This window comes from Chelonoidis abingdonii, chromosome 1 (assembly GCF_003597395.2).
Source record: "Chelonoidis abingdonii isolate Lonesome George chromosome 1, CheloAbing_2.0, whole genome shotgun sequence".
NCBI lineage: Eukaryota > Metazoa > Chordata > Testudines > Testudinidae > Chelonoidis > Chelonoidis abingdonii.
This window is the reverse complement of record NC_133769.1, coordinates 152,500,289-152,511,156: the sequence shown is the minus strand read 5'-3', so window position 1 is coordinate 152,511,156 and position 10,868 is coordinate 152,500,289. Positions and strand designations below refer to the sequence as shown.

General features: G+C 47.9%; 1 long non-coding RNA gene across 1 annotated transcript; it reads left to right on the top strand.

Moving 5' to 3' along the window:
- Positions 1-2,292: 2,292 nt before the first annotated feature.
- On the top strand, positions 2,293-6,298 carry LOC142046163 (uncharacterized). Its single transcript, XR_012655082.1, has 2 exons — positions 2,293-2,557; positions 6,067-6,298. It is a non-coding gene; the product is annotated as an uncharacterized LOC142046163 (long non-coding RNA).
- The last annotated feature ends 4,570 nt before the right edge of the window (positions 6,299-10,868 follow it).

Sequence of the window (10,868 nt, the reverse complement as noted above, 5' to 3'; positions counted from 1 at the left end):
TGCATTGAGGTCTCAACCCAGAATTCCAATGGGCAGGGGAGACTGTGGGAACTATGGGATAGCTACGGGATAGCTACCCACAGTGCAACGCTCCAGAAATCGACATTAACCTCGGACCATCGACGCACACCACCGAATTAATGTGCTTAGTGTGGCCACGTGCACTTGACTTTATACAATCTGTTTTACAAAACCGGTTTATGTAAAATCGGAATAATCCTGTAGTGTAGACATACCCAGAGAGATGAAGGGAGTAAGGGACTGAGCAAAAGCCAGTCAGGAAAAGAGGGAGTAGAACAAGAAGATACACACACAGCAACAGCTCCCCTTGTGGAGGTTGCGTGAGCCATGTGCTGCTTGCCTCTGATGGGGATTTTGTTTTTTGGTCTGGAAACACCAATTCAAAGGCAAATACTGCAGATTCCTCTCACTCCAGCCCCTCAGAATGCCAGTAGCAATTGGGTCCCCAATACCCACTGACCACTAGATCAATGAGGAATGCAGCTGAGTCTAGCAGAAATCATGGACAGGGGCACAGGGCACACGTCTCTGGGCATGAAAATGAATGTGCTGCAATGAAGGATGTACAGTATAAGTGTAATTTCTAGCTAACTGCACTGGGGGCAGGATATCCTAGCCTCTTGGAAACTCTGAAGTCTAGCAAACTTGGGGAGACAGCTTCAGCACCCCACCCGGGACACCGAGCTTAAGCCTGGGCTCCTCAGTCCCAAAGGCTTCACGTCATAGACTCCAAGGCCAGAAGGGACCATGATGATCATCTAACCGGATCTCCTGTAGAACACAGGCCATAGAACTGGCCCAAAATAATTCCCAGTGCAGATGATTATTTTTGTTTTCTTTCACATCATTGATACAAATGTTAAATATTGTACGGCCAAGAACTGATCCCTGAGGGACACCACTAGAGAGCCACCCACTCGATGATGATTTACCATTTACAATCAAATTTTGGGACCTATCAGTTAGCCAGTTTTTAATCCATTTAATGTGTCATTTTATTTTGTATCATTTTTGTGGTACCAAATCAAATGCTTTACAGAAATGCAATGGCCATCCTGGAGCAGGGGGAGGGATAATTTCTCTCTATGTTGTCCTGGAGAAACCCACCTGGGATAATGCACTCAGCTCTGAGCAATTCAATCTCAGGCCCAGTCTACACTATCGCAATAAATCGATCTAAGTTATGCTATGGGCTGAAGTCAATGTAGCTAGATCCACTTACAGCAATGTCTACAGTGCGCTGCTTCGACAGGAGATGCTCTCCCACCAACTTACCTTACTCTTCTAGGAGAGGTGGATTATAGAAATCCACAGGCAAGTGCTCTGCCATCAATTTAGCATGTCTATACCAGACCCGCTAAATCGATGCTGCTGTATCAATTGCAGCAGCCAATTTAGCTCCGTAGTGAAGACATGGCATCAGAAAGTGGCGAACTGAGGGACCTTAGAGAAGAGTCACAGAAACACTTAGGGGCCCAAAGGGGTTGGGTTCTGAGGGCAGAGTCAAGGAGTGTCTGAACTGAGCAAGTTCTACCCCCCACATGGCTACTGACATCATGTGTTATAGGGGATTGTGCCTTTAAGGGCTGAACTTCCCAGACAGGCAGTTAGGGCAGGGCGCTATGAAGTGCTAGTTATGCCCAGGACAGCCAGTTGGAACCAGACACGTAATAAAGCAGAGCTTTTGTGAGCACCTTAAATACTAAGTGATGACTGAACATTTCACATAGCATCTCTTCCAAAGATACCCTGGCACAGCTCCGATCCTGCCGTAGAAATGTCAATATCTACGAGCAGATCGCTCAGAGCATGGGGGAGAAGGGCTACAAGCAGGGCTGGATTTACACCTTACGCACCCCTAGGCACCGCATCTTCAGAACACCCTCCTACCTAAAGCTGACCTTTGTGTTTTCTGTAAAAAATTAAATGAAAAAAAATATAAACACAGCCGTTCTGAGAAGGCATGAGACCCTCCGCCACACACAGCACTCCCAGCCTGAGCCAGGGCGCAGCCCACCCCTCACAGGCAAGGTGCAAGCAAGGGACTGTACCTCTCTCTGGGTGAGCAGTCCCCAGATGAGCAGTCCTCAGGTGTTTTCTGTCCCTCCTGCAGCCCGACACTGCAGCTGCGCTCCGGCTCTGCCAGTGCAAGTGAATGGGGCACCCGCCACACTCTCCCCTCTCCCTCTCCAGCATGGGGAGGAGGCAGCAGGTGGCCGAGATTGGGAATGGGCTGCAATGCTCCCAGCATCTTCAGCAGCTGCCCTGACCTGCCATGGCTCACAGCTCCTGCAGGCAGGCTGAATCGGATGCTCAATTCCAGCCCCACACATTGGGCGGCCACCAACCTGCGCCAGAAGCCCGTCTGTCTGCTGGAGAGCTCTATGTATTAACTTTCAACCCACCTTTAACTTTAGGTGCCCTTAGAAAGCCGGCGACCCTAGGCACCTGCCTAATTGGAAATCCAGCCCTGGCTACAAGATGGATTAGCAGCAGTGCCACATGAAAACCAAGGAGCTGCAGCAGGTGTATCTAGGTTGCCAACTTTGTAATATTTAAAAATCAGACACTCCAGCAGAAGTGCCGGAACCTCCCTCACCACGCATCTCCTCCCGAGGCCCCGCCTCTGCCCCCAAACCCCTGCCCACCCTTTTTCCCCCAAGGCCCCAGCTCCCATTAGTTCATAGAATCATAGAAGATTAGGGTTGGAAGAGACCTCAGGAGGTCATCTAGTCCAACCCCCTGCTCAAAGCAGGACTAACACCAACTAAATCATCCCAGCCAGAGCTTTGTCAAGCTGGTAACCCATTCCAGTGCTTCACCACCCTCCTAGTGAAATAGTTTTTCCTAATATCCAACCTAGACCTTTCCCACTGCAACTTGAGACCATTGCTTCTTGTTCTGTCATCTGCTGCCACTGAGAACAGCTGAACTCCATCCTCTTTGGAACCCCCTTTCAGGTAGTTGATGGCTGCTATCAAATCCCCCCTCACTCTTCTTTTCTGCAGACTAAATAAGCCCAGTTCCCTCAGCCTCTCCTCATAAGTCATGTGCCCCAGTCCCCTAATCATTTTTCTTGTCCTCTGCTGGACTCTTTCCAATTTGTCCACATCCCTTATGTAGTTGTGGGCCCAAAACTGGACGCAATACTCCAGAGGTGGCCTCACCAGTGCCGAATAGAGGGGAATAATCACTTCCCTCGATCTGCTGGCAACGCACCTACTAATGCAGCACAATATGCTGTTAGCCTTCTTGGCAACAAGGGCACACTGCTGACTCAGATCCTGCTTCTCATCCACTGTAATCCTCAGGTGGTTTTCTGCAGAACTGCTGCTTAGCCAGTCGGTCCCCAATCTGTAGCAGTGCATGGGATTCTTTCATCCTAAGTGCAGGACTCTGCACTTTTCCTTGTTGAACCTCATCAGATTTATTTTATCCCAATCCTCCAATTTTTCTGGGTCACTCTGGACCCCATCCCTACCCTCCAGCATATCTACCTCTCCCACGATCCACTGCTGAGGGTGCAATCCATCCGATCATCCAGATCATCAATGAATATGTTGAACAAAACTTTCCCCAGGACAGACCCCTGGGACACTCCACTTGATACTGGCTGCCAACCAGATATGGAGCTGTTGATCACTACCTGTTGAGCCCGACAATCTAGCCAGGTTTCTATCCACCTTATAATCCATTCATCCAATCCATACATCTTTAACTTGCTGGCAAATATATTGTGGGAGACCGTATCAAAAGCTTTGCTAAAGTCAAGATACATCATGTCCACCACTTTCTTCATATCCACAGAGCTGGTTATCTCATCATAGAAAGCATTCAGATTGGTCAGGCATGACTTGCCCTTGGTGAATCCATATTAACTGTTCCTGATCACCTTCCTCTCCTCCAAGAACTTCAAAATGGATTCCCTGAGGACCTGCTCCATGATTTTTCCAGGGACTGAGGTCTGTAGTTCCCCAGATTCTCCTTCTTCCCTTTTTTAAAGATGGGCACTATATTTGCCTTTTTCCAATTGTCCGGGGCCTCCCCCGATCCCCATGAGTTTTCAAAGATAATGGCCAATGGCTCTGCAATCCCATCAGCCAATTCCCTCAGCACCCTCAGATGCATTAGATCCAGACCCATGGACTTGTGCACAGGGCCGGCTGCAGGCACCAGCCCAGCAAGCAGCTACTTGAGAAGGCCAGCACTGAGGGGCGGCACGTCTAGGTCTTCGGTGGCAGTTTGGCAGCGAGTGTCTCGGTCCCTCTTGGAGCAAAGGACCAGTTGCCAAAATTGTCACTGAAGACTAGAGCGGTGGCGGTAGAGCTGCAGATCGTGATCACAGCTTTTTTGTTTTTTTCCTTTTTGCTGCTTGGGGCAGCAAAAACCCTGGAGCCGACCCTGCTAGTGCATGACCAGCTTTTCTAAATAGTCCTTAACCTGTTCTTTCTCACTGAGGGCTGCTCACTTCCTCCCCATACTGTGCTGCTCTGTGCAGCAGTCTGGGAACTGACCTTGCCTGTGAAGAATGAGGCAAAAAAAGCATTGAGTACTTCAGCATTTTCCACATCATTTGGCACAAGGTTGCCTCCCCTATTCAGTAAGAGTCCCACACTTTCCTTGACCTTATTGTTACTAACATACCTGTAGAAATCCTACTTGTTATCTTTCGCATCCCTTGCTAGCTGCAACTCCAATTGTGCTTTGACCTTCCTGATTACATTGTTGCATGCTCAAGCAATATTTTTATACTCCTCCTTAGACATCTGCCCAAGTTTCCACTTTTTGTAAGGTTCCTTTTTGAACTGAAGCTCAAAGAAGATTTCTCTGTTAAGCCAAGCTGGTCGCCTGCCATATTTGCTACTCTTTCTGCACATTGAGATGGTTTGTTCCTGCACCCTCAATAAGGCTTCTTTAAAATACAGCCAGCTTTCCTGGACTCCTTTCTCCCTCATACTAGCCTCCCAGGGGATCCTGCTCATAAGTTTGCTGAGGGAGTCAAAGTCTGCTTTTCTAAAGTCTAGGGTCTGTATTCTGCTGCTCTCCTTTCTTCCTTTTGTCAGGATCCTGAAACTGACCATCCCGTGGTCACTGCTCCCCAGGTTGCTACCCACTTACCCTACCAGTTCTTCCCTGTTTGTGAGCAGCAGGTCAAGAGGAGCACAGCCCCTAGTTGGTTCCTCCAGCACTTGCACCAGGAAGTTGTCCTCAACACTCTCCAAAAACTTCCTGGATTGTCTGTGCACAATTGTATTGCTCTGCCAGCAGACATCAAGGTGATTGAAGTCCGCCATGAGAACCAGGGCCTGTGAACTGGAAACTTCTGTTAGTTGTCTGAAGAAAGCCTTGTCTACCTCATCCTCCTGGTCCAGTGGTCTATAGCAAATGCCCATTATGACATCACCCTTGTTGCTCTAGCTTCTAAACTTAACCCAAAGACTCTCAACAGGTTTTTCTCCAGTTTCATACTGGATCTCTGAGCAATCACACTGCTCCCTTACATACAATGCATCTTCTCCACCTTTTCTTCCCCACCTGTCCTTCCTGAACAGTTTATGCCCGTCCATGACAGTGCTCCAGTCATGTGAGTTACCTCACCAAGTCTGTTATTCAATCACATGATAGTTCTTTGACTGTGCCAGGACTTTCAATCCTTCATGATACACTGAGCATTGTTGTTACAGTAATGTTATAGGTTGTAATTTCATGTATATAGTTATGAGGCTGAATGTGTCCTCATGGCTTAAAACAAGCCCAGGCAATAACCTTCAAGAGCAGAGGGGCAGTTCACACCTCATCAGGGCATGTACGGGACAAATTGAGCTCAGCCTCATAGGAACAAAGGACGCTGGCCCTGGCAGCAACAAAGAATCTGTTGGAATCTCGATTGACTCATTCCCTTCCTTTGGTCAGTTTGGAACTACGATGAGGTAATGCTCACCTGACTTTGAAGCGGGAGGGACAAAGCCAAGAGGGAAGAGAGAACATGATTAAAGTGAGAGACGTTTGCTATGCTCTTCCTCTCTCTTCCACCTCCATCTACAGACATCACCACTACGTGACTGAAGCGCTGACCAAAGAGGAGAGCCTGGCTGAACGGCAACCAGCCAGCCTGTAGTGAGAAGCATCTAAGTTTGTAAGAGCACTGAAAGTGTTCAGATCAGCTTAGAATGCAGTTTTGCCTTTATTTCATTTGACCAAATCTGACTTGTTGTGCTTTGACTTATAATCATCTAAAATCTACCTTTGTAGTTAATAAGTTTGTTAGTTTATTCTACCTGAAGCAGTGCGTTTGTTTTGAAGCATGTCAGAGACTCCCCTTGGGATAACAAGCCTGGTGGATATAAATTTTTTTATTCAATTGATGAACTCATATAAGCTTGCCGTGTCCAGCACTCATAACTGGATACTGCAAGATGGCAGTTTCTAGGGTTGTGTCTGGGATCGGAGATATTGGCTAGTGTCATTTGGTTCCCCAATCCAAGGAGCAGCTTACATGCCAGAGGTTGTGTGTGAACAGCCCAGGAGTGGGGGTTCTCACAGCAGGGTAAGCCTGGTCCCCAGAGTTGAGGATTGGAGTGACCTAGCAAATCACTGGTCTGGATAACATCCAGGGAATGTCACAGTGGCGTAGTAAGCAGGGTGTATGTGCAGCTTGTTACTTCAAGTGAAGTTCATACTTTAAGCATTGATATTTATGGTTTTAAGTGAGTCTTAAGTGTAGTGGCTCAGAACAGTCAGGAGGAGGTCACAGTTTTGTTATTTTCTGTTTGATTATTTTGGTAAAGGGAAGTAGGAAAGAAAAGCAGGAAAATGAGTAAAAGCGGTGAAGCAGTTGCAAAGTTGGAGCTTTTTAGGCAGCAGGTTGGAGAAAAGGAGAGGGAGCACCAGAGATTATTGCAACTGAAAGAACTGGACATAAAAAAAAAGAGAGAGAGAGAAGAAAGAGAAAAAGAGAGAGAGAAAAACCAGCTGGACCTGCTAGAGAAGCAGAACCAGAGACCTCTGACCCCAGAGACTCCCATCACTCTGAAAATCCACAAGTGGGAACATTTATGTCCTGCATACAGTGAAGACAATGATATTGCTGCATATCTGACTACTTTTGAAAGACTGTGTGTAAAATGTGAAATCCCTGATGATAAAAGAGTTCCTACCCTGATTGCAAAATTAACTGGTAAAGCTTGAAATGTATTCAATGGAATGCCTATTGAAGCTGCTTTAGATTACTGTAAATTTAAAGATACTCTTTTGCAAAGTTTTCAGATTACCCCTGAAACATATAGAGTTAAATTTAGGAATTTTAAGAGGGATATTGGTATGATTAATGGGGAATATGTAAACAATATGAAAGATTTCTTGGGAAAGTGGGTGAAGGGCAAAAGTGTTACAAGCTTTGAGGAAATGTTGGATCTTGTTGCTCAAGAGCATTTCCTAGGCATACGTAAGGCCGAAGTAAAGCAGTGTCTATGGGATAAAGATGTAAAGCCTGTGGATGAGATGGTTTTTTTAGCTGATGCCTTTGAACAGACACAGGCATCTACTGAGGGCAGGTACAGAAAGAGGGGTTTAAAACTAGTGAGAAGGGAGGATCCCATTTTACCCCTGGGAAGAGAGAAGGAGGTTGGGAGTCTAAACATTCTCTTACCCAAAAACATCCCTCTACTGCTCACTCTCATCCCAAATCTCCTGTAAAAGCAGAAGAGCCCAAAATGTGCTATCAGTGTAATTCCACTGATCACCTGAGGAATAAATGCCCTGTGCTAGGAGGAAGCAGGCAACCAATAGCTCATGTTAGTTCTGTTGTCCTCAACACAGAACCCCCCCAAGAAATTGGAACCTATCATATTGGTTTTGTGAGATTAGCCTCTGCAGCACCAGACATGGAGCATGTTAAGGTTGTTGAAATTAATGGCAGGAAGCATAGGCACCGACTCCGTGGGTGCTGTGGAGCTGCAGCACCTATGGGGAAAAATTACTGAGTTCTCCGCAGCCACCGGCAGCCAAGCTCCCGCTGCCCCCATCCCCTCCTCACCTCCTCCACCAAGCGTGCCGCGTCCCCATCCTCCCCCTTCCAGCACTTCCCGCCCACCGCCTAACAACTGTTTGGCAGTGCTTACGACTTTACGGGAGGGAAGGGGAGGAGTGGGGACACGGCACGCTCAGGGGAGGAGGAGGTAAAGAGACTGGTCAGGGGTAGGAACTTGGGGGAAGGGGGTGGAATTGGGGCAGGGCAAGTGTGGTGCAGGGGTGGGACCAGGGGTCGAGAGGGTCGAGCACCCACGGGGCTGAGGGGAAGTCGGCACCTATGGCAGGGAGTACTTGGGGCAGAGAGATACAGGGGCCCAGATCTCTCTGGTTAAGTGGAGTGTGGTTCCAAAGGCCAGTATGTTACCTGGCCAAATGACAGAGATTGTGGGGATGGGCAAAAGCAGACTCCTCATACCACTAGCTAAAATCCAGGTGGTTTTGGAAAGTGTTTTGGCTGTGGGGGTAATGGAACACCTCCTAGTCAACCTGCTTCTTGGTAATGATTTTTCTGTGTAGCTCAGGTTAAAGTATTTGCCTGCAGCAGGAGGGAGCTTTATTCTGGGACCCCCGAGGGAATGAAAGGGTAAGATCTCAGGAACTGCTGGGAGAATGGGAAAGAGTCTCCTTGATTCTTTGGCAGCAGGGGGAAGCCACATTCTTCCAGGTGGGAGGGTGGTTGAGACCAACACCTGCACTGCAGCTGGAGGCAACACCACATCAGGAAGCAATGATGGTGTAATGCCTGCCAGAGGGAGAACTGTCCAGATTGCAGGTTGCAGCTGAACCAGAGGCAAAACCAGCTCTAGGGAGCATAGAGCAATGTGTCCCAGAGGAGAGCCCAGAGCAATGGCAGGGAATCTCAGAAACCACTGAGGTGGATGAGGATTCCTGTGACTCTGGAACATAGGGAAGCAGGGTGCTTCCAAGTATGAGAGGGGCTGAGACTAGCTGCCCTCAGGCGCAGGGGCAGGAGAGGTGTTGTCAGTGATTAAGGAAACTGTCCCAGTTATTAGCTGGCAGTTTTGGAGATGAACAAGGGACAGAACTGTTCCTAGGGAGCACAGAGAAATGTGTCTTAGAGGGGGCCCAGAGGAGGAAACCAGGGAAGGAATAGTGGGGATGCAGGAATGTCTCCTCACTAGTCACTTGGGGCAGGATGCCCAGGACACTAGGAGGATGGCTAGGTCAGCATCTGTGCACCCAGGCACTTAGTCTGTGACCCAAGTTCTGAGGAGGAACTGTGTAACTGACCTCCTGGAGGGGAGCAGTCACACAGCTGATTTCTCAGGGACAGAGAAAGGGGTGGCAGACGGTATCCCAATCCAGGTCCCAATTTTTCAGGATACTATTTCTGATAAGTTTTTGAAAAGTAACTGTGTCTCTTTACATCAGGATGCAGCTCCAACGCCTGTGACAGGAGGGGAATTGAGACCAGGAAATTGTCAGGTGGTAGTTTGTGAGAACACAAATGAACCAACTGACAGAGAAAGGGGTGTTTTCCCCCAGGCTGGTGAGACACAGAGAGCAGTTATGGGAAAGCTGCTGGGAAAAGGTGAATCTAATCGAGGGGTAAACACACCTAGCCCAGAGAGCACAGAGCACAGCCCTCTATGGGGCAGGGAAGGACTCAGTGCTGGGAGGGGGAAATACAGGATAACCCCAAAAAGGGAGCTGGATTTTCTGCATATGTACAGTCCTGGGGTTAGGAGACCGCTCCCCAAAGGGCCAGCCAATGTGCAGGGTCCCCTTGAACACCTGTCTTGCCAGTCCGTGAAGCACCAAAATTCCAGAAACATGATTAAATTAAGAGCCCACACAGAGGGGAACACTGGAGGGAAAGAAAAGCCAGTGACTGATTACATGGGAGAGAGTCAAAGAACACCAGGGGTAATGAACAAACTAACCTCAAACTACCCTATCTGAACAGAGGGTGCGGTCTCCTAAAGATACTTGTAAACACCTGTGACCATCTGTGATCAAAATTTTTAATGTTAAGTTTTGGGGATAAGAATTTTGACACAGATGTGTCAAACCTTATGATAATGCTACTTTTCAATTAATACCTGTAAACACATTTAAAGCTTCTCACTGCAGAGAAACCATAAAAACCTAGTTTGTTGTGCGTAAATGGGGAAGCTGAGGCACACTGCCTCATGGCCTTAATGGCTGGATGCCAAGAGAATATAACGCAAACTTCCTTCAAGATATTCAGTGATTAACCGTCTTGCAGTAAACTAAGGTGGGGGGTGTGATGTTCTGTACCTTAAGGGAACACCTTGCACCACCGTGTTCATCCTTATAATATGATTATGTGGTATCTAATGCAAAGTTTGTGATGCCGGGTGTCCTCAGAAGGCTCATGATGAACTGAGCATTGTTGTTATAGTAATGTTATAGGTTGTAATTTCATGTATATAGTTATGAGGCAGAAAATGTGTCCTAACGGCTTAAAACAAGCCCAGGCAAAAAATCCCCAAGAGCAGAGGGGCAGTTCACACCTCATCAGGGCAGGTATGGGACAAACCCAGCCCAGCCTCACAGGAACAAGGGACACTTGCCTAGGCAGGAACAAAAGATCTGCTGGACTCTGGAATGAGTCACCCCCCTTCCTTTGGTCAGTTTGGGAGTGCAATGAGGTAATGCTCACCTGACTCTGAAGCGGGGGGGACAAAATCAAGAGGGAAGAAAGGACATGATAAAAGGGAGAAACATTTGCCATACTCTTCCTCCTCCATCTACAAACATCACCACTACGTGACTGAAGCGCTGACCAAAGGGGAGAGCCTGGCTGAACGGCAACCAGCCAGCCTGTAGTG